Genomic DNA, 22404 nt, shown 5'->3' on the forward strand with positions numbered 1-22404 from the left:
ACACATGCAAAAATCCAAAAAAAAAAATATTAGCGAATCCAGCAATACATTAGAAAAATCATTCACCACGATCAAGTGGGATTTACTCCTGGGATATAAGCATGGTTCAATGTTTGCAAATCAATCAAGGTGATACATCAAATTAACAAGAGAAAGTATAAATGAAAACCATATGATCATTTCAACAATTGTAGAAAAAGCATTTGACGCAGTACAACATGCATTTATGATAAAAACTCTTAAGGGGTTTACAGGGAACATACCTCAACATAATAAAGGACATCTATGAAAAACCCACAGCTAACATCATACTCAATGGTGAAAAACTAAGCTTTTCCCTTCAGATCAGGAACAAGACAAGGATGTCCACTCTCAACACTTTTACTCAAGATAGTACTGGAAAGTCTGAGTCACAGCGATTGGTCAAGAAAAGGCAATAAAACGCATCCAAACTGGGAAGAAAGAAGTAGAATTTTTACTATTTGCCGATGACATGATACTCTATATAGAAAACCCTAAAGACTCCACCAAAAAACTTAGAACTGATAAATGAATTCAGTAAGGTCATAGGATACAAAACCAATATGCAAAAATCCATTGCATTTCTATACACTGATACTGAAGTAGTAAAAAGAGAAATTAAGAAAACAAATCTTTAAAATTTCACCCAAAATACTAAAATATCTAGGAATAAACTTGATCAATGATGTAAAAAACCTGTACTCTAAAAAGTATAAAACACTGATGAAAGGAATTGAAGATGACACAAACAAATGGAAAGAAATTCCATGCTCACGGATTGAGAGAACAAATACTGTTAAATGTCAATATTACCCAAAGCAATCTACAGATTTAATACAATCCCTATGAAAATACTGACAGCATTTCTCACATAACTAGAACAAATAATCCTAAAATGTGTAGGGAACTACAAAAGACCCCATGTACTCAAAGCAATCTTGAAAAAGAACAAAACCGGAGGTATCATAATCCCAGATTTCAAGATATACTTCAAAGCTGTAGAAATCAGAACTGTATGCAGTTGGCACAGAAATAGATCTATGATCCTCATAGATCAATAGAAGAGAACAGGGATCCCGAAAATAAATCTATGATCAACTGATCTTCAACAAAGGAGGCAAGAATATGCAATGGGAAAAAGAGTCTCTTCAACAAATGGCGCTAGGAAAACTGGACAGCTACGTGCAAAAGAATAAAACTGGACAACTTTCTTACACCATACTGAAAAATAAACTCCAAATGGATTAAAGACCTAAATGTGAGACCTGAAGCCATAAAAATCCAAGAAGAGACCACAGGAGGTAATTTCGCTGACATTGGCCATAGCAACATTTTTCTAGATAAGTCTCCTAAAGCAAGGGAAACAAAAGCTAAAATAAACTACTGGGACTACATCAAATTTAAAAGCTTCTTCTCAGAAAGGGAAACAATCAACAAAACTACAAGACAACCTACTGAATGGGAGAAGATATTTGCAAATGACATATCTGATAAAGGGTTAGTATCAAAAATATATAAAGAACTTATACAACTCAACACCCAAGAAACAAATAACCCAATTAAAAAATGGGCAGAAGACATGAACAGACATTTCTCCAAAGAAGACATTCAGATGAATGTGAACAGATACATGAAAAGATGCTCCACATCACTCATTATCAGGGAAATGCAAATCAAAACCACAATGAGATATCACCTCACACCTGTCAGAATGGCTAACACCAAAAACACAAGAAACATCATGCTGGCAAGGATGTGGAGAAAAAGGAATCCTCGTGCACTGTTGATGGGAATGCAAATTGGTGCAGCCATTGTGGAAAACAGTTTGGAGGTTTCTTAAAAAATTAAAAACAGAACTATGATATGATATAGTAATTCCACTACTGGATATTTACCCAAAGAATATGAAAACACTAATGGAAAAGATAGATGCACCCCTATGTTTACTGCAGCATTATTTACCACAGCCAAGTTATGGAAGCAGCTCAACTGTCCATTGATAGATGAACAGAAAAAGAAGATGTGGTATGTATGTATGTGAATGTACACATGTGTATGTATGTAAATTATAATAGAATAGTTTTTATATAATATTTATGTATTTTAATATATATTAAATATTTTTATATTATATTTTTAATATTTAATACATTTATATAATATAAATATAATTTTTCTTAATGCTTATTTAGTTTTGAGAGAGACAGATAGCGTGAGTGGTGGAGGGAGAAAGAGAGGGGTACAGAGGATCTGAAGTGGGTTCTGTGCTGACAGCAGAAAGCCTGAAGCGGGGCTCAAACCCATGAGCCATAAGATCATGACCTAAGCCGGAGTCAGACACTCAACCAATTGAGCCACCCAGGTGCCCCTATCTTGTGAAATTTAAACTGAGTTTATGGGCTTATCTTGAAAGCTTTTGCTAAAAGATTTTCAACTGTTCCAAATGGGACTTACTAGCAGTATTTATATAAAAAGATCACACAGGTAGGTGACAGACATTTGGTCCCTCGTTTGCTCAACAAATTATAAAATGATTACTTGGAAAAGTAGGCTTATAGTCTGACCATAGTGCTATTATTAGGCTTGATTGTTGAATACATGTCTAAGCCTAGTATATCAATAAAACAAATATTTATTGTTTAATTTCTAATTTATATATATATATACACTATATATAATACATATATTTTATATACACACACAATGGAATATTAGCTATAAAGAAGAACGAAATCTTGCCATTTGCAACAACATGGATATAAAGAGTATTATGCTAAATGAAATAAGTCAGCCAAAGACAAATATCGTATGATTTCACTCCTGTGGAATTTAAGAAACAAAAGTAACAAGAAAAAAAGAGACAAACAAAAATCAAATTCTTAAATACAGCGAACAAACTGATGGGGAGGCAGGTCGGGGGAAGGCTGAAATATGTGAAGTACACTTGTAGTGATGAGCATTAAATAATATGTAGACTTGCTGAATCACAATATTGTACACCTGAAACTAATATAACACTGCATGTTAATTACTCTGGAAGTAAAAAAAAAAAAGTGAATTTAATTTACTGAAGTTTACTAATATTTTTAGAACTTTCTGCTTTTCAGTTCATGAGAAAGACTGGCCTACACTTTTTTTTTCTTACACCATACTTGTCTTGTTTTGTTACCAATGTTGTACTGGCCTCAAAGAATGAATTGGGATGTAGTCCCACTTTTTCTCTTTCTGGAATATTTTAAGAATGGAATAATTTATTCCTTGAGTATATGCTAGAAGTTGGCTGTAAAATCATCTAGGTCTTGTGTTTTCTTTTTTTTTTTTTTTAATTTTTTTTTTCAACGTTTATTTATTTTTGGGACAGAGAGAGACAGCATGAACGGGGGAGGGGCAGAGAGAGAGGGAGACACAGAATCGGAAACAGGCTCCAGGCTCTGAGCCATCAGCCCAGAGCCCGACACGGGGCTCGAACTCACGGACCGCGAGATTGTGACCTGGCTGAAGTCGGACGCTTAACCGACTGCGCCACCCAGGCGCCCCAGTCTTGTGTTTTCTTTATGGAAAGATTGTAAATAACCAATTCAACTTCTTAATGGTTAAGGAACTATTCAGGCTTTTTTTTCTCTCTCTCTCTCCCTTCCTTCCTTGTTTCTCTTTTTTTAGTAATCTCTACACCCAATGTGGGGCTCAAACTCATGGCCCTGAGATCGAGTTGTACACTTTTTCAACTGAACCTGCCTCATCAGGCTTTCTATTTCTTGTTGAGCTAGTTTACTTAAGCTTTTAAATGCACTGGTATAAAGTTATTCAAAGTAGCTTCAACTTTTAAATTCCTCTTCAATCTGTAGTTAATTTTCCTTTTTTATTCTTTATATTATTTTTGCCTCATTTTTTCTTGATCAGAAGTTTTTCTATTTTATTAGTTTTTGTGGATAACTAATTTTTGCTTTATTGATACTCTCCAATTTTTGTTTTCTAATTATCTTTATTATAATTTCCCTTCTCTCTGTAGATCAATTTGGCTGGTGTTTTTCTATGATTCTTAGGTTATAGATACTTGACTAGCCATATACCTTATTCTTTTCAAATACAAGCACTTAAGGCTATATATTTTTCTTACAATTTTGCTTTAACTGCATCCCCCAAGCTTTGATATATAGTATTTTCATTACTGTTCTATTTTAAATTTAAAAATTTGTGATTTATTCTATGACTATTGATTTCTACTTTAACTGAATTACATTCAGGGCAAATTGCATAATACTCATATTTAAAGCTATCAACATCCCTTTAAGCATTGTTTTTGGATATGCTACACTTTAATTATTGTCAGTTCAAAATTATTTATAATTTTCCTTTTCATTTTGTAGATATGGTATTGATTTCTAATTTTATTCCATTGTGGTCAGAGAACATACTTTGATTTCAGTCTCTTTAAATTTACTAAGATTGCTTTATGGTCTAGCACATAGTCTATTTTAAACATACTATGCATGCTAGAAAAGAATGTATGTATTCTGCAGTTTTTGGATACAGTGATGTATAAATATCTGTTTGATCAAGGTAGTAACATCTTAACTGACATTACTAGTCAAGATGTTTTATCAGTTACTGAAGGGTATTAAAACATCCATGTATTAGAATGGAATTACTTTCCCCCTTTAATTTTGTTAACATTTGCTTCATGTATTTTGAGACTCTGTTACTATGTTATCACTCACATTTATGATTGTTTTATCTTTCCACTAACTGATGTGATCTTTTATCAAGATGCAGTGTCCCCTTTTATATCTCCTAACAGTTATATATTAAACTTCTCTTCATTTGATATTAATATAGCCACTTTAGCTTTCAATGCTTACTAGTTGAGTCTTTTTTCATCCGTTTACTTCCAACTTATATTTATGTAGGTTGTGTGTCTTTATATTTTAAATGTATTTCACATTGGTAGTATTATAGTTGAGTCCTTCCTTTTATCCTGACAATTTATGCCTAGTAACTGGAGGGTTTTGCACATTTCATTTAATGTAAGTATTGATATATTTGGTTTATATCTATTGTTTTCTGTTTGTCCCTGTTTTGTTCTCCTGTTCCTTTCCTTCCTTCTTTTGAAATATTTCAAACTCACACACATATATATTGCCCCCTAATTAAAAAAAGTTTTTATTTAAATTCCAGTTAGTTAACATACAGTGCAATATTACTTTCATGTGTACAATCTAGTGATTCAATACTCCCATACAATATCCAGTGCTCATCACAAGTGCCCTCCTTAATCTCTATCACCTATTTAACCCATCCCCTCAACCACCTCCCCTCTGGTAACATCAGTTTGTTCTCTATAGTTAAGAGTCTGTTTCTTGGTTACATGTTGGTTTCTAAGCTATTTGCTAGTAGTTGCTCTAAGGGATTATAACATACAATCTTAACTTCACAGTCTACTGAGAGCTGAACTTACCACTTTGTGTAAGATGTGGAACTGTTGTACCCTTACAGGCTCATTTTCTGTCCTCCCCATCCTTTATAGTATAGTTATCATATGTAGTACACCCATATATGTTGCAACCCTACAAGACAATGCTAAAATTTTTGCTTTAAGCCATCACATAATACTTTTTAATTTTGTTAAAGAAATAAAGAGGAAAAAGTGTTCATTTCCAGTGCTCTTCATTCTGTCTTAAAGGTGAAAATTTTCACAGGTTATCATTTCCCTTCAACCTGAAACTTCTTTGACACTTTTAGTAGTGCAAACCTGTTGTCAACAGATTCTCTTAGGCATCTGTTTTGTAATATGCAGATGTATTTATTTAACCTTTATTCTTAAAGGGTTTTCCCCCCTAGATACAGAATTCTGGATTGATGTTTTTTCTAAAGATGGTCAAGGGTTTCCAGACTTTGTTGATATATCAGACTCTATTTGAATCATGATTTGCCTTATGCAATGTGGCTATTTTCAAAATTTTCTCTTTGTATTTGATTTTTAGCAGTCTGACTATGACTAATCTAGGCATTATTGTCTTTGTATTTATTCTTTTGGGGGTTTGCTGAGCTTCCTTACTCTGCATATTTATGTCTTTCAGAAATCTGGAAAAATTTTAGTCATTATTTTTTCAAAATATTTTAATGCCTCATTCTCTATTTTCCTTCCATCCAATAACAAACATGTATATTACAGGTCGATATTGTCTAACAAGTCCCTGACATTCTGTTCCTTCTCCTTTTCTTCTTTGTTGCCACCTCCCCACCCCCGCTTCCCCATTCTTCAGATTGGGTAATTCCTATTGATACAATTTCAAGTTCAACAATTCCTTCTGCTACTTCCACTCTTTTTAAAAACTGAAGTATAGGGGACAGCACCAATGGTGGCGACATGGCAGCATGGCAGCTTGTGGTACTGGCGCTAGTGAGCACCAAAAGCTGCTCTGGGGCAGGGAGCAGGATCTGGACTTCCGTAGATGATATCAGCTCCAAAACACACCACTGACATCGTCAGCTACAGCTGGGTGAAGGGGGGCAAGATGCTGAAGGAAGACTTGAAGATGAAACACGAGATGGGCTTGGATGACCACCCTGGTGAGTACTTGTGCATCTTCCTCCCAGAGCATGCAGGCGAAACCAGTATTAAAGTGAAGGGACTCCTCAACATCAAGGCTATAAAGAAGTCAGAGCACACTACTGAGGGGTGTGCTGGGGCTGCAAGTTGGATTCCTTTTCCCTGGTCAGCGACTGGGTGTGGTACAAGATGGAAGCTCTTGGGACCAGGTCATCAGCAACAGCTCCCAGAGCAAGTTCTTCACGGTGTCCTTGGAGAACAAGATTGCGGGGAGCTGCACACCTGGAACCTGAATCTGGAGGAAGACCATGCCAGTATGCCTGCAATGGCACCAATTTGGAAGGCATCAGCAGCCAGGCCATCATCATGCTTCATGTGTGAAACTGCTTTGCTGCCCTCTGGCCCTTCGTGGGCAGTATAGCCGAGGTACTAGTGCTGGTCACTGCCATGTTCATCTATGAGAAGTGGTGGAGGCTGGACGAGATCCTGGATAACAAGGACACAGGCTCCGCTTCTCTGAAGAGCAGCAGGCACGTGAACGACAAAAGTGAGAACATTCGCCAGTGGAAAGGCAACTGAGGCCTCCAGCCTCTGTCCAGCACAGTTCGCTCTGGTGTTTGCAGATGCCACATTCTCTCCTCTTAAAGGAGATCCGCCCCACGAAAGCTAGCCATGCTGTGGGTCAGATCACACGTTTCTTTCCTTTTTTAAACTTAACTATGGTTTTCTACATGTAGAATTCCATTCCTTAGGGGTTTCATTTTTTCTTTTGAAACATTTTGTGAATGTCTCAGGGGAGCCATGAGCTTCCTGTGAGACTCCTGCTGGCTTCTGCCCATTCCCCCCCACCTGTCTCTCCTGTCCCCCAACTGTCTCCTGCCTGTCCCCAGCTGACCCCCAACCCATCCCCTTGGTGTCCCTTGGGCATTTGTCATCCTAGCCCTTTGTGGGGGTTGTGAAGAGCAGACTGCCCTTTGACTGGGACTCTACCTCCTGAGGCTGCTGGGTCTTGCTGGGAACCTTTGTGGAAGGTCACAGGTCATGCATGGTGCAAGTATGCTGCCTGTCTGAAGGTAGTGCTGGCAGGTTGCCTCAGGTCTGTGTCATGTGTGGAGACAGGTTGGACTATGTGGCTGCTGGTGGGCCCTGTGGGCCCCTCACTGTTCCTACTGTCTACACACCCAGTTGTTTGGGAGTGGTGTGGTGACCATGGCTGCAGGGACTGCAGTGATAGCAACTGCATAACTCCTCCCCAACTGCTCCCCAGCAACCTGACTTGCCCACTACTCCACCTGCTCACCAATAAAGAAAGGCTGACTGGCAAAAAAAAAAAAAAAAAAAAAAAAAAAAAAAATATATATATATATATATATATATATATATATACACACACACACACATATAATTGACACACATATCATATTAGTTTCAATTTTACAAGATAGTGATTCAATATTTTTATACATTATGAAATGATCACAATAGGTCTAGTTACCACTCATCACCATACAAAGTTATCACAATTTTATTGACTACATTCCCTATGCTGTACATTACATGTCCATGGCTTATTCATTTTATAACTGAAAGTTTGTCCCTCAACCCCTTCACCTATTTTTCCTGTCCTTCCACTCCCATCCTTTCTGGTAATGACCAGTTTATTTTCTTTTTTTTTTTTTTTTTTTTTTTTTTTTTTAAATTTTTTTTTTCAACGTTTATTTATTTTTGGGACAGAGAGAGACAGAGCATGAACGGGGGAGGGGCAGAGAGAGAGGGAGACACAGAATCGGAAACAGGCTCCAGGCTCTGAGCCATCAGCCCAGAGCCCGATGCGGGGCTCGAACTCACGGACCGCGAGATCGTGACCTGGCTGAAGTCGGACGCTTAACCGACTGCGCCACCCAGGCGCCCCACAGTTTATTTTCTTATCCATGCATCTGTTTCTCTTATCTTTTTTCAATACTACATATAAGTGAAATCATACAGTATTTGTCTTTCTCAGTCTGATTTATTTCACATAGCATAATACCCTCTAAGTCCATCCAGGTTGTCACAAATGGCAAAATTTCATTCTTTTTTATGAATAAATAATACTCCTGTGTGTGTGTATCTCACATCTTCTTTATTCATTCATCTACAGATGGACATTTAGGGTGTTTCTATATTTTGGCTATTGTAATAATCCTGCAATAAACATGGGAGTACACATATCTTTTCAAATTAGTGTTCTCATTTGCTTCACATAAATACCCAGAAAGTGGAATTGCTGAATCATACAGTAATTCTATTTTTACTTTTTGACGAATCTCTATGTGGTTGTCCATACTGGCTACACCAACTGGCATTTCTACCAACAGTGCCTGAGAATTCTCATTTCCACATCCACACCAACAGTTGTTATTTTTTTTCTTTTCAAGAGAGAGAGGGAGAGAGTGGGATTAGGGGGGTGGCAAAGGAGAGCAAGAGCCAGAAAGAATCTCAAGCAGGTTCCATGCTCAGTGCAGATCCCAACGTAGGGCTTGATCCCACTACCCTATGATCATGACCTGAGTCGAAATCAAGAGTTAGAAGCTTAACTGACTGAGCCACCCAGGTAACCCATTTTTTGTCTTTTCGATAATAGCCAGTGTCCCTGGTCACCTCCTTAGGGCTCCTCAAGCCCCCTAGTAAATTGTTCTTAAAAATTTAAACTTATTTTGTAAATAATTTTACAATTCTCCCAGCTTTCCCTAATGTTAACATGCTACACAACTATTACATAATTACCAAACCCAAAAAATTAACACTGGTATAAAACAATGAGCTTAATTTATAGACCTTATTAGAATTTTGACAGTTTTCTCACTAGTGTCCTTGTTTTGGGCCCCAGGTTCCAATTCAGGATTCCACAGTAAGTTTAGCTGTCACATCTCTCTAGTTTCCTCTCATATGTGAGTTTTTCAGTTTTTGCATTTTGGCCCATTATTTTGTAGGCCACCTTCAATTTGGATCTGTCTGATGTTTTTTTGTGATTAAGTGATGTTTGTGCATTTTTGACAAGAATACCACAAAAGTAATGCTGTGAACTTCTACGTACATAATAACAGAGGGTAAATGATGTTGCTATGCTAGCTTTGATCACATGGTTAAAGTACTATCTACCAAGTTCTTTATTATAAAGTTTCTATTTTCCCTTTTTGTAATTAAGTTATCTTGTGGGGAGTTATTCTGAGGCTCTGAATCTGAGGCTCATCATACTTTTGCTCACTAGTTTTTATTCATTAATGATTCTCTCTTGCAATAATTATTACTGTGGTATTTGTCTAAAGGTGATTTTTTTTGTATATATAGTGAATTATATTAAAAAATAAAGGTGACTTTTTTTCTACTTATCACCATTCCATCTTATTTATTATTCAGTGAATTTTTAAAATCTGTCATTGTATTTTTTAGTTTGATTTTGAAAAAAAAGTTTTTTAATGTTTATTTATATTTGAGAGAACACACACAAGCAGGGGAGGGGCAGAGAGTGATGGAGACAGAATCTGAAGCAGGCTCCAGGCTCTGAGCTGTCAGCACAGAGCCTGATGCTGGGTTCAAACTCATGAGCCATGAGATCATGACCTGAGCTGAAGTCGGACACTTAACTGAGCTACACAAGCATCCCTAGTTTGATTTTTTTTTTTTTTTAAAGCAGGCATTTGACTTTGTTAGACACAAACTGTAAAACTCTATTTGTGGAGAGAACCCAAAACCTCACTCTAGTTCTTTTGTCTTTAGTTGAGTCTATCCCACACATGTATGGTACAAGGATCATTCAGACATTATTTAATTGTCTGAAAGGGGACCCCACCTTCTGGCTCTCTCCTTTCTGAACCTCATCCTCACATTCTAGCAGTTGTTTTTACCCCGAAATCTGTCCTCTAGTTCTTCAGGCCAGAAAGACTGTGGATTTTCTATGGTAATTCTAGTCATTGCCTGTGGTACCATCTATGCCCTACCCTCAGACTAAAAAGCCATAAACCAGGACACACACACCATGCCATTCTCTTCTTCCAAGTGTCTATTCCAATCAGAATGTGTCAGCTTTTGAATGGTCTCTAGTGTCTTTAGGTATTTGTTTTTTTATACTTTACCCAGAGTGTATACTTGTTATCTACAGGAGGGTCAGTTTGATAAGAGCTTATTCAGTCAAACCTAAAGCAGAACTGGATCATTCATGTGATAACTGATTCTTTCACATTTGTTAAGACTTGCTCTATGGCCTACTGCACAGTCATTTCTTGTAAATTTTCCATGTGTTCTTATAAAGAATGTATATTTCCAATACTGCACATAAGGTTCCATGTGTGTTAAACCAAGTTTGTTAATTGTTTCATTCAAACTTTTTACACATTTAATAATTGTTTGCTTTACCTGCCATTTGAAAACGGTGTGATGAAATCTCTGCTATGATGCTGGATGTGTCAATTTTTCCCTCAAGCAGTCAGTTAGTGATTTTAGGTTATAGTAATAATGATGGTGATGATAGAACTTCATACGAATGCAGTGGAAGGGCAATTAAAGTTATAATCTGGCCCATTATTTTTAATTCACTAGATCAATTCTGAATGCAGCTTTGAGGGTAAAGTTTCTACAACAGTCATAACATCACTTAACTGTTCTTGCCAAACTTAAATTAGCAGCATGTCAAGTAACAGAGTGGAAAGAATCTAGGTTGGGATTTAGGAGACCTGAATTTTAATCATAGTCCTACTGGTAACAGGCAGTGAAACTTCTGGCAAGTACTCCACTCCACACACCTTCCACCCCTTTCCTCTTCTGAGTTCCACTGCTGTTGTTTATAAAACAAAAGGACTGAACTACACCAGATACTATGAAGGCCTCCTTTCTGCTTCTGATATTCTCTGTGTCAATATGACATTCTCTGTATCAATACGTGTCCTATAAGACACAGACTTCACATTACTGATGAAGAAAAGGGCAGGTTGTCCTTGACAGCTTGAGTAAGTGCCACATAGTGAAAGGAGGTAACAGGTTGCAATTGGCATCAGGAAGAGTACTATTACCTGTGGAGGGTTGAAGGATTTCTAATCCCATATAATTAACTATGGAGTCCATGTTCTGGCTCCTTAGTACAAAGAAAACTATGTGGTTAATGCTAGTTCCAGGCCTTTGCTGCTATAATGAAAATCAAACAGGCACCAGCATGGCTTTGCACATGACTCAGTAAAATACAATCCCCTTGTTGTAGGGTTGCATTTATATTTTGTTTATATACAGAACTTTCCTGTCACCTTCTGAAGTACTCACCCACAGCCTATTTGATCCAACTATATCATATCAATTATTTAAGGTTTGTACATCACTTTTTAATTAATAATCTCCTTGGCTCCAGAAAATATACACACACAATTTATAAGCATATTCTTTAAATATTCAATAAAGAACAGGTCACTATGAATTAAAAATAAAGATGCTAATAAAATATTTAATGCTTTTTACAATGCAATGAAACATCAAGAAATTATAAAAGTCTTTTAATTAAATGCTTTTTCAGTGTATCCTACCCAGGTGCCAATATTAAACATGTATAAAATTAAAGTCACAAAAATGTTGTTTTGTCTCATTTGTCAATTCAATAAAGTGAGTACACATCAATTCAGGCTATAGGAAGGGAAACCCTGGACAGGGGCTCAAGAGACTAGGATCCAAGTCATGTTCTATCACTGAATAGCTGTGTGATCTCTTTGCCACATTTCTATTTGCTCATCTGTAATACAGACTATTTACAATTTCCAAAAGTAATGTCTGTTAATCTATTTTCCCAGAACTCAGTAATATTTTCACTGGTCTTTCCTGATGATAAAAAACATGTAACATAAATTTACCTTCTAACAATTTTAAAGTGTACATTACAATCTAATTAACTATATGCACAAACTTACAATTTGCTGTAAAACAGATCTCCAGAACTTTTTCATCTCTCATGACTGAAACTCAATACTCATTAAACATCAGCTTCCCATTTCCCTTCACCTCAGCTCCTGGCAACCACAATTCTACTCTCTGTTTTACAAGTTTGACTACTTCAGATATCTCAAATAAGTGAAATCATGCAGTATTTGTTCCTTGTGACTGGCTTATTTTGCTTAGCATACTGCCCTCAGGTTCACTCATGTTGTAGCATAAGACGGGACCATCTTCTTTTTTATGGATGAATAGTATTATATGGATGAATATATATATGTGTGTATATAATATGTATATATATACACATACACATACATACATATTTTCTTTATCCATTCATCTGTCAATGGATATTTATTTCCACCTCTTGGCTATTATGAATAATGCTACACTAAACATGAGAGTGCAAATGCAGGCATACCTCATTTAATTGTGCTTCACAGATAGTGCATTGTTTTACAAATTGAAGGTTTGTGGCAACACTGCATTGAGCAAGTCTATCAGCACCATTTTTCCAACAGCATTTGCTTACTTCATGTTTCTGTGTCACGTTTGGAAATTCTTGAAATACTTCAAACTTTTTCATTATTGTATTTTTTATGGTGATCTGTGATCAGTGATCTTTGATGTTACCCCCATTGTAATTGTTTGGGGACACCATGAATTGCACTCATGTAAAGATGGTGAACTTGATAAATGCTGTGTGTGTTCTGATTGCCCCATCTATCAGCTGTTCCCCCAACTCTCTCCCTTTCCTTGGGCCTCCCTATTCTTGATACACAATATTGAAATTAGGCCAATTAATACAATGGCCTCTAAGTGTTCAAGTAACAAGAATAGTGCCATGTCTCCCACTTTAAATCAAAAGCTACAAAAGATTAAACTCAGTGAGGAACGCATGTCGAAAGCCAAGATACACCAAAAGCTAAGCCTCTTGCACCAGTTAGCCAAGATGTGAACGCAAAGGAAAAGTACTTGAAGGAATTTTTTTTTCTTGATGGAAATTAAAGTGCTACTCCAGTGAACAAGCCTTACTGCAGATATAGAGAAAGTTTTAGTTGTTTGGATAGAAGATCAAACTAGCCACAATATCCCCTTGAGCTAAAACCTAATCCAGAGCAAGGCCATAACTCCTTTCAATTCTATATGAAAATCAAGAGGGGAGGAAAGTTTAGAAGAAAACTTTGAATCTAGCAGAGATTGGTTCATGAGGTTTAAGGAAAGAAACCTTCTTCATAATATCAAAGGGCAAGATGAAGAGCAGGTGTTGATACAGAAGCTGCAGTAAGTTACCCAGAAAATCTAGCTAGAATAATTAATGAAGGTGGAGATGCTAAACAGCAGATTTTCTCAGTGTAAATAAAGCTGCCTTATATTAGAAGAAGATGCCATCTCGTACATTCATAACTAGAGAGTAGTCCATGCCTGGCTTCAAAGCTTCAAAGTGCAGGCTGACTCTCCTGTTAGGGGCTAATGCAGCTGGTAACTTTATGTTGAAGCCAATGTGTATTTACCATTCTGAAAATCCTAGGGCCCTTAAGAATTATGCGAAATCTACTGTGCATCTGCTCTCTAAACAAAGCCTAGATGACAGCACATCTGTTTATGACCTGGTTTACTGAATATTTTAAGTCTACTGTAAACTTCTACCACTTAGAAAAAATATTTCTTTCCAAATATTACTGCTTATTAACAAAGTCCTGGTCACCCAAGAGTTCTGATGATGCTGTACAATGAGATGAATGTTTGTTTTCATGCCTGCTAACAAACATCCCTTCTGTAGTCCATTGATTAAGGAGTCATTATCAATTTCAAGTCTTCTTACTTAAGAAATACACTTGTAAGGCTGTAGCTGCCACAAATGGATCTTGACAAAGTAAACTGAAAACGTTCCAGAAAAGATTCACCATTCTTTTTATTTTTTTTATGTTTATTTATTTTTTGAGAGAGAGAGAGAGAGACATACACAAAGCGTGAGGTTCGGGGGAGGGACAGAGAGAGAGGGAGACACAGAATCCAAAGCAGGCTTGAGGTTCCATGCTGTCAGCACAGAGCCTGACAGGGGACTCAAACTCACGAAGTGTGAGATCATGATCCGAGCTGAAGTCAGACACTTAATTGACTGAGCCACCCAGGCACCCCAAAGATTCACCATTCTTGATGCCATTAAGAACATTTGTGATTCATGGGAAGAGGTCAAAATATCAACATTAACAGGAGTTTGGAAGAAGCTGGTTCTCTCATGGAGGAGTTTGAGAGGTTTCAGACTTCAGTGGAGGAAGTAACTGCAGATGTGGTGGAAGTAGCAAGAGAACTCAACTAGAAGTAGAGCCTAAAGATGGGACTGAACTCTGCAATCTTGTGACAAAACTTTACTTGATGAGGTGTTGCTTCTTAAGGATGAGCAAAGAAAGAGGTTTTTGAGATGGACTATAAAGACTGTCGAAATGACAAAAAAAGATTAAGAATATTACATAAGGTTAGTTGAGAAAGCAATGGCGAAATTTGAGAGGATTGACTCCATTTTTGACAGGAGTAGTACTGCGAGTAAAATGCTACTGAATTGCATCACATGTAAAAGAAAAAATCATTCATGAAAGGAAGAGTCATTCAATGCAGAAATTTCACTGTGTGTTGTTTTATTTTAAGAAATTGTCAAAAAAACTTAACCAAGGAGGTGAAAGATCTTTACTCCGACAACTATAAAACATGATGAAAGAAACTGAAGACAAAAACAAGTGGAAAGATGTTCATGGATTGAGAGAACAAATATTGTTAAAATGTCCCTACTGCCCAAAGCAATCTACAGATTCAATGGAATCCCTATCAAAATACCAACAGCATTTTTCACATAACTAGGACAAATAATCCTAAAATGTGTATGGAATCACAAAAAAACCCCAAATAGCTAAGGCAATCTTGAAAAAGGAGAACAAAACTGGAGGTATCACAATCCTAGATTTTCAGATATACTACCAAGCTATAGTAATCAGAACATTATGGAATTGGCACAAAAACAGACACATAGATCAATGGAACAGAATAGAGAGCCCAGAAATAAACCCACAACTATATGGTCAATTAATCTTTGACAAAGGAGGCAAGAATATGCAATGGGAAAAAGAGAGTCTCTTCAACAAATGGTGCCGGGAAAACTAGACAGCTACATGCAAAAGAATAAAACTGGACGACTTTGTTACACCATACTCAAAAATAAACTAAAAATGGCTTAAAGACTTAAATGTGAGACCTAAAACCATAAAAATCCTCAAAGAAAACAGGCAGTAATTTCTTTGACATCAGTTGTAGCAACATCTTTCTAGATTTGTCTCTTGAGGCAAGGAAAGCAAAAGCAAAAATAAACTATTGGGACTAATCAAATTCAAAAGCTTCTGCATGGAAAGGGAAACAATCAACAAACTATAAGACAACCTACTGAATGGAAAAAGATATTTGCAAATGACATATCTGGATAAAGGGTTAGTATCCAAAATATATAAAGAACTCAACACTCAAACAACAACTCGATACTCAAAAAACAAATAATCCAATTAAAAAATGGGCAGAAAACGTGAACAGACATTTCCCTAAAGAAGACAGATAGACAACAGACACATGAAAAGATGCTCCAAATCCTTAAACGTCTGGGAAATGAAAATAAAAACCACAATGAGATATCACCTCATACCTGTCAGAATGGCTAGCATCAAAAACACAAGAAACATTATGTTAGCAAGGATGTGGAGAAAAAGGAACCTTAGTACACTGCTGGTGGGAATGCAAATTGGTACAGCCACTATGGAAAACAGTATGGAGGTTCATCAAAAAATTAAAAATAGAACTACTATATGATCCAGTAATTCCACTACTGGGTATTTACCCAGAGAATATGAAAACACTAATAAAAAAAGATAGATGTACCCCATGTTTATTACAGCATTATTTACAATAGCCAAATTATGGAAGCAGTCCCAACTATCCATTGACAGATGAAAGAATGGATAAAGATGAGGCATATCTTATTCTTAGATTTGTTGACTTGTTTGTGAACTAATATGTGATCTATACCAGAGAATGTCCCGTGTGTGCTTGAGAAAAATGTGTATTTTGCTGCTGTTGGGTGAAATATTTGGTATATGTGTGTTAGGTGCATTTGGTCTGCAGTGTTGTTTAAACCATCTGGTTCCCTAATTGGTTTTCTTTCTGGATGTTTATCCATTATTCAAACTGGGGTACTGAAATCCCCTACTTTTATTGTGTTGCTGTCTTTTTCTCCCTTCAATTCTTTCAATGTTTGCTTCCTGTATTTGGGTGCCCTGATGAGTGCCTATGTATTTACAGTATCTTCCCAGAAAACTTAAAACTGTCCTTCTTTATCTCCTTTAAGTTTTTCACTTTAAGTCTCTTTAGTCTTATAGAAAATTATCCTTCTTTATCTGAGAGTTTTTCACTTTAAGCCTATTTAGTCTTATATTGCATTGAATATCTTTTTTAATTTTTACCTTCATCTTATGTGTGTCCTTAAATCTAAAGTGAGTCTCTTGAGTCTATTTGAGTAGACAGTATATAGTTAGATCTTGTTTTTTGATCCATTCAGTCACTGTATGCATTTTTATTGGGGAGTTTAACCTACCTACATTTATTTATTTATTAACATTTATTTATTTAAAATACCCACATGTAAGTGGACCCATGCAGTTCAAACCCATGTTGTTCAAGGATCAACTGTACTTTTATATGCTTTTGTATTGCCATTTAACATCTTTTTGCTCCTACTTGAAGGACTCACCTTACAATTTCTTTTTAAAATTTTTTTAAAAGATTTTATTTTTAAGTAACCTCTACATCCAACGTGGGGTTCAAATTCATAACCCAAGATCAAGAGTTACATGCTCTACTGACTGAGCCAGACTGGTGCCCCTCACTTTCTAATTTCTGTAAGGCAGGGCTAGTGGTGATGAATTCTTAGGTTTTGATTATCTGGGAAAGTTTTTAATTTCTTCATTTCTTAAGGATAGTTTGACTGGGTATAGTTTTCTTGGTTGGCATTGTTTTTTCTTTTAGCATTTTGAATATATCCTTCCATCCCTTCTAGCCTACAGGGTTTCTGGTGAGAAATCACTGATTTTATAAAGGTTCCCTTGTACATGACAAGTCACTTTCTTCTTACTGCTTTCAAAATTCTCTTTGTCTCTGACTTTTGACAAGTTGATTATAATGTTTCTCTGTGTGGATTTCTTTGGGTTCATTATAGTTGGATTCTGTGGGACTTCTTGAATCTGGATGTCCATTTCCTTCCCCAGACAAGGAAATTTTTAGCTATTATTCTTTAAAACAGCTTTCTGCCCCATTCTCTCTCCTCCTTTTGGGAGTACCATAATGTGTATATTGGTCTGTCTGATGGTACTGCATATGTCCCCTAGGCATTCTTCACTATTTTTCATTATTTTTCCTTTTTATCCCTGTGACTGCATAATTTCAGATGACTTGTCTTTAAGTTCACTCATTCTTTCTTCTATTTCATCAAGTCTGCTTGTGAACTCCTCTACCTGATTTTTCAGTTCAATTATTGTTTTCTTCAGCTCTGAAACTTGGCTTTTTAAAAAAAATATTTTCTATCTCTTTATTTTCATTTTGTTCATGCATCATTTTCTTGAGCTCATTGAACATCTTTATGATAATTATTTTGAATTCTTTGTCAGTTAATTCATATACCTGTTTCTTTAAGACTGGTTTCTGTAGATTTATCTTGTTCTTTTGTATAGGCCATATTTCACTGTTTCTTTGTGTATCTTATACCTTTGTGTTGGAATCTGTACATTTGGAAAAAAAAGGCATCTCTTTTAGACTTTACATCTTGGCTTTGTAGAGAGGAAGACACCAGTCACCTTGGTTAGAGAATCTAGGGGTTTCTGAAACCTTTTGATGGGTGATGTGACTTCTCTGGGCCTGCGTGTATAATTTCTCAAGTAGAGAGTTTTGCTGGTTTCTTTTCAGGACATCATAATCTCTTGCTCCCTCTGGTGTCTGTCTGCAACATTAAGTTCTCTGGTTCTACAGCAGCAAGCTGCCCTGCTCTCTCATATTCTCAGGCGCTTCCAGGCATCCAAAATATGCCAGCTCCTTGTCAGTGCCCTGAGTCAGGTGAAACAGGTTCAAGACCCTTGGGAAGCTCTCCAAAAAGCCAAAATGCCAGACTTACACTCTACTCCCCTCTCCCTCCTAGAAGAGAACTCATGAACTGGGGTATTGTCTGCCAGTGCTGAGCTTTGCTGGCTTAGGGAGGGGGTAAACACAAGTAAAGTAAAACCATTCTTCTTATTCATTTCAATGTGGCTGTTCTTGGCTTTGAGACTGCCTGGGGGTATTTCAACAACTTAACTGTCTTCTGGAATTCTCACAATGGTATTTTGGTCCATATACTATTATGTTGGTGTCTCTGTGGGGGAAGGAGGGCTAGGACTTCCTGTTCTGCCATCTTTCTCTTTTCACTGGTCTTTTCATTGCCTTCCAATGTGCATATTTGGTCTCTTCAAGGAGACATTTTGAAGTTAGAGATCCACTGTTCTGTGCACTGGGAAAATTTAGGTACAGAGATGTTGAACCATGCTTCTGGAATGACAGTAATCTGCTTTAACATATTTTAAAACTTTCATGCTTCTTGGAATATAATACATTTATGCTAGCTTTCAACCTAAATCATGTCTATCTAAATGTATTGTTTTCACAGGGCTCCAAATAAACTTCTGAAGAGCTTATCCCAAAAATCCTACTTAGAATCTCTGTTGCAAGGTATACTTTACCGTGCCACTTGTGCTAATTTATCTTCTGTAAAAATCCTAACCTAGAAAGGAATTTCCACCATTCCTCAAGGCACAGTGAAGTCCAATTTCTTCCCTAAACCTCTTTAATGTTCCAAGTTAGAATTCACTCATTCACTCATCAGATATTTGAGGAGCACCACTTATGTGTCAGGTACTCTTCTAGACTGCTTAGGATACTCTGTAGCTCTCATTACATTACAAACTTCTCACAGCCTTTCTTTAGTATTTATGTGTGCAAGTTCTTCCTTAACTGTAGGCTTCTGGAATGAAAGAACTGTGTCCAATGTTCTCTGTAACCCTGGCATCTGTACAGTGCTTTGCACATAGTTCAAATAAAATATAAGAGTGCTAAAACAAATTTCAAGCAGCTAGACCAAAAAAAAATTTTTTTTCTTCTAAACCATCTCAGTTTGCTCAAGAAGGTTGAAGTGCCTCATTATTAGGTGTCTTATATATCTCACCAGACTTCACTTAATTAGCTTCTTTCTCATCCTTCTGTAAAATGTGTTGATGATTATTTTCTCTCCATTACTTAATAGGTACCGCAAGTTAGTGGTCCATATTTCAGTTACATGGTTATCAAAACCAGTTATCAAGAAAAATGGAAACGTATTCAAGTGATTTCAAGAAATGTAAAATCACCATCCCTAACCATCTCCATCCCTTTTCTCCCCAAATTAGGAAACACAATCTCCTCTGCCAACTGTCACAAACTCAGTCACAGCTGTATTAGAATTGAAAGCAGCCTAAAAGATCTGTAAAAACCAAGAAGTGCCACGTATAAGGAAAGGAGGAATAAAATGTATTTGGCAAATAAATGTCCCAGGACTACAGTCCTGAACTGAGAAAACTAAACACAGAACGTGGTGAAATCCACCGGTCAGGAGATTAAAAGCTTTTCTGAGTGTCAAGAAACCATGAAGTCATAAGCAAGGGTATATTATTCAAGGAAGAAGGAGAGGATCAAGCTACTTACAAGCTCCTGGCACATGGTAGGCACTTAGTAAATGAGGAGCTAAGGTCTAGCTCAAATGTCCCTGCTTTGTGATGTCCCAGGCTATAAAACACCTTCCTGTGCTCCACTGTAGTCTGTATATGCTGCCATCACACTGTTTACTATATGCAATCTATCTATCTGTTCCTACTCCTAAACTGGGATTTCCTGGATGGTGCAGATTATATTCTGTGCTTCTCTGTAAGTGGAAATAGTAGGCACTTTATTTAGTGTGAGAATAATAAACTACTACATATGATATTTTTCAGTAAGAATAGAAAGGACTGAACAGAAAGGACTGAAGAGCTAAGATGGAAGATCCTGTCTGTAAATCTTATTCATCCCTTCACATTTCAAAGGCCATCTCTGTTGTTATTTGTTCTGGTCAAAGTACATATTAATGTCTTTTCTTCCATTACCAACATAGAAAAAGTTCCACAGAATACATTCTTCCAGATGATACAACATGGAACAGCGGGGAAGCATGTTTTTTTGTTTTATTTTGTTTTGTTTTGTTTTAAGTAGGCTCCACACCCAGCGTGGACCCCAATGAGAGGCCCAAACTCATGACCCTGAGATCAAGACCCAAGCTGAGATCAAGTCAGATATTCAACTGACTGAGCCACCCAGGTGCCCCCTTTTATAATTTTTTTTTAATTTATTTTAAATTAATTTTAAACTAACAGATATGTTTCAAAAATAGTGAGTTCTCTTCACCCTGTATCCCCTATTGCTAACATCTTACAAAATCATACTATAATTATTGAAAGCAGGGAATTAACATTGAGTCAATAAAATTAACCATTCTATAGACTTTATTTGAATTTCCCAGTTTTACCACTAATGTCCTTTTTCTGGTCTAGGATCACACATTTCAGTTACTTGTCAGATCTTCTTAGCCTCCTCCAATCTGTGATAGTTCTCCTCTCTTCCCTTGTCATTCATGACATTGACACTTTTGAAAAGTAGCAGTTAGTCACTGTGTGGAATGTCCCTCAATTTGGGTTTGAGAGACCTATATTTGACTCTTGGCTCCATGACTTTCTATGCTGTCTTGGGCAAGCCAAACTCTTTGGGATTCAAGTTTCCATACTGGTAAAATGGGATAATAATACTAACTTTAAGTTTAGATAAATTAAATGTGGCGATATATATTAAAATGTCTAGAATATGAGGCCATATAACAAACGCTGTCTTTTCTCCTTGTCCCTGCCTTTCAACTATTTTGAGTAGGATTTTGGGCTAAAATGTCTTACCCATATTTAATGCCTTCTTTTATAGATAATACCAAATATAATTTACCCTTCAAGTGATGATGACCCTTAGTCATCACTGTAAATAGCCATTGCTGTACTGTGTAAACAGTTCTAGGTCTGTGCCTTTGTTCTCTCTCACTGTTATCCCTTCTCATTGTCAGTATGCCTGCCTGTAAGGATCTCATCATTCCCTTTCTGATTCTTAGCTTGAGATGTGGGGATTCACTTGTTCGCTCATATATTCACCAATGATGTACTAAATCTACTAAGTGTCAGGCACTGTGTTAGGATCCTGGAGAGGGTGATAAGTTGCCTCCTATCCTTGTTGATTCTATGGCTAATGGGGAAATGGAAAAATTGTTAATTACAATTCAATGTGATCAGTTCTATGAAAGATGTACTGCCTAGGAGCACATAAAAAAAATTCCTAACCTGTACTTGGGGAGAGTCAGGTTGGGGAAGATTTCATGAGGAAGGTGCCATTATGTTTCAGTTAAGGTCCGAAGAATGTACAGAAATTAACCAGACTGAGGAGGGGATAGTGCAAAAGGCATGTAGTGTAAGAAGAATTAGAACTATGTGCTGAGTAAAAGCAAATCTGTTCTAAAAAATAAATCTCCTGTGTTGTAAACTTGCAGCTTGAGAGAGATTTTGTGCCAATACCTCAGGGGCTCAGAAACTTCACCAGGAAACTTCTGGCCCCAGGGCTGTATTCTGGAGGCTGCAGTTGACAGACCTAAACCTTTGGATATTATACTGAGCTTACTACCTCTTTCAACATCTGTGAACAACAATTGGCTGCTTGTT

At 36.8% G+C, this 22404-nt stretch overlaps 1 protein-coding gene across 6 annotated transcripts in view; it reads right to left on the bottom strand.

Annotated features, from left to right (window-relative positions):
* SCAPER (S-phase cyclin A associated protein in the ER) overlaps positions 1-22404 on the bottom strand; it is a 522269-nt gene that overhangs the window by 117902 nt on the left and 381963 nt on the right. The gene's annotated exons all lie outside the window — the stretch shown is intronic.

Source organism: Leopardus geoffroyi, chromosome B3 (genome assembly GCF_018350155.1).
Source record: "Leopardus geoffroyi isolate Oge1 chromosome B3, O.geoffroyi_Oge1_pat1.0, whole genome shotgun sequence".
NCBI lineage: Eukaryota > Metazoa > Chordata > Mammalia > Carnivora > Felidae > Leopardus > Leopardus geoffroyi.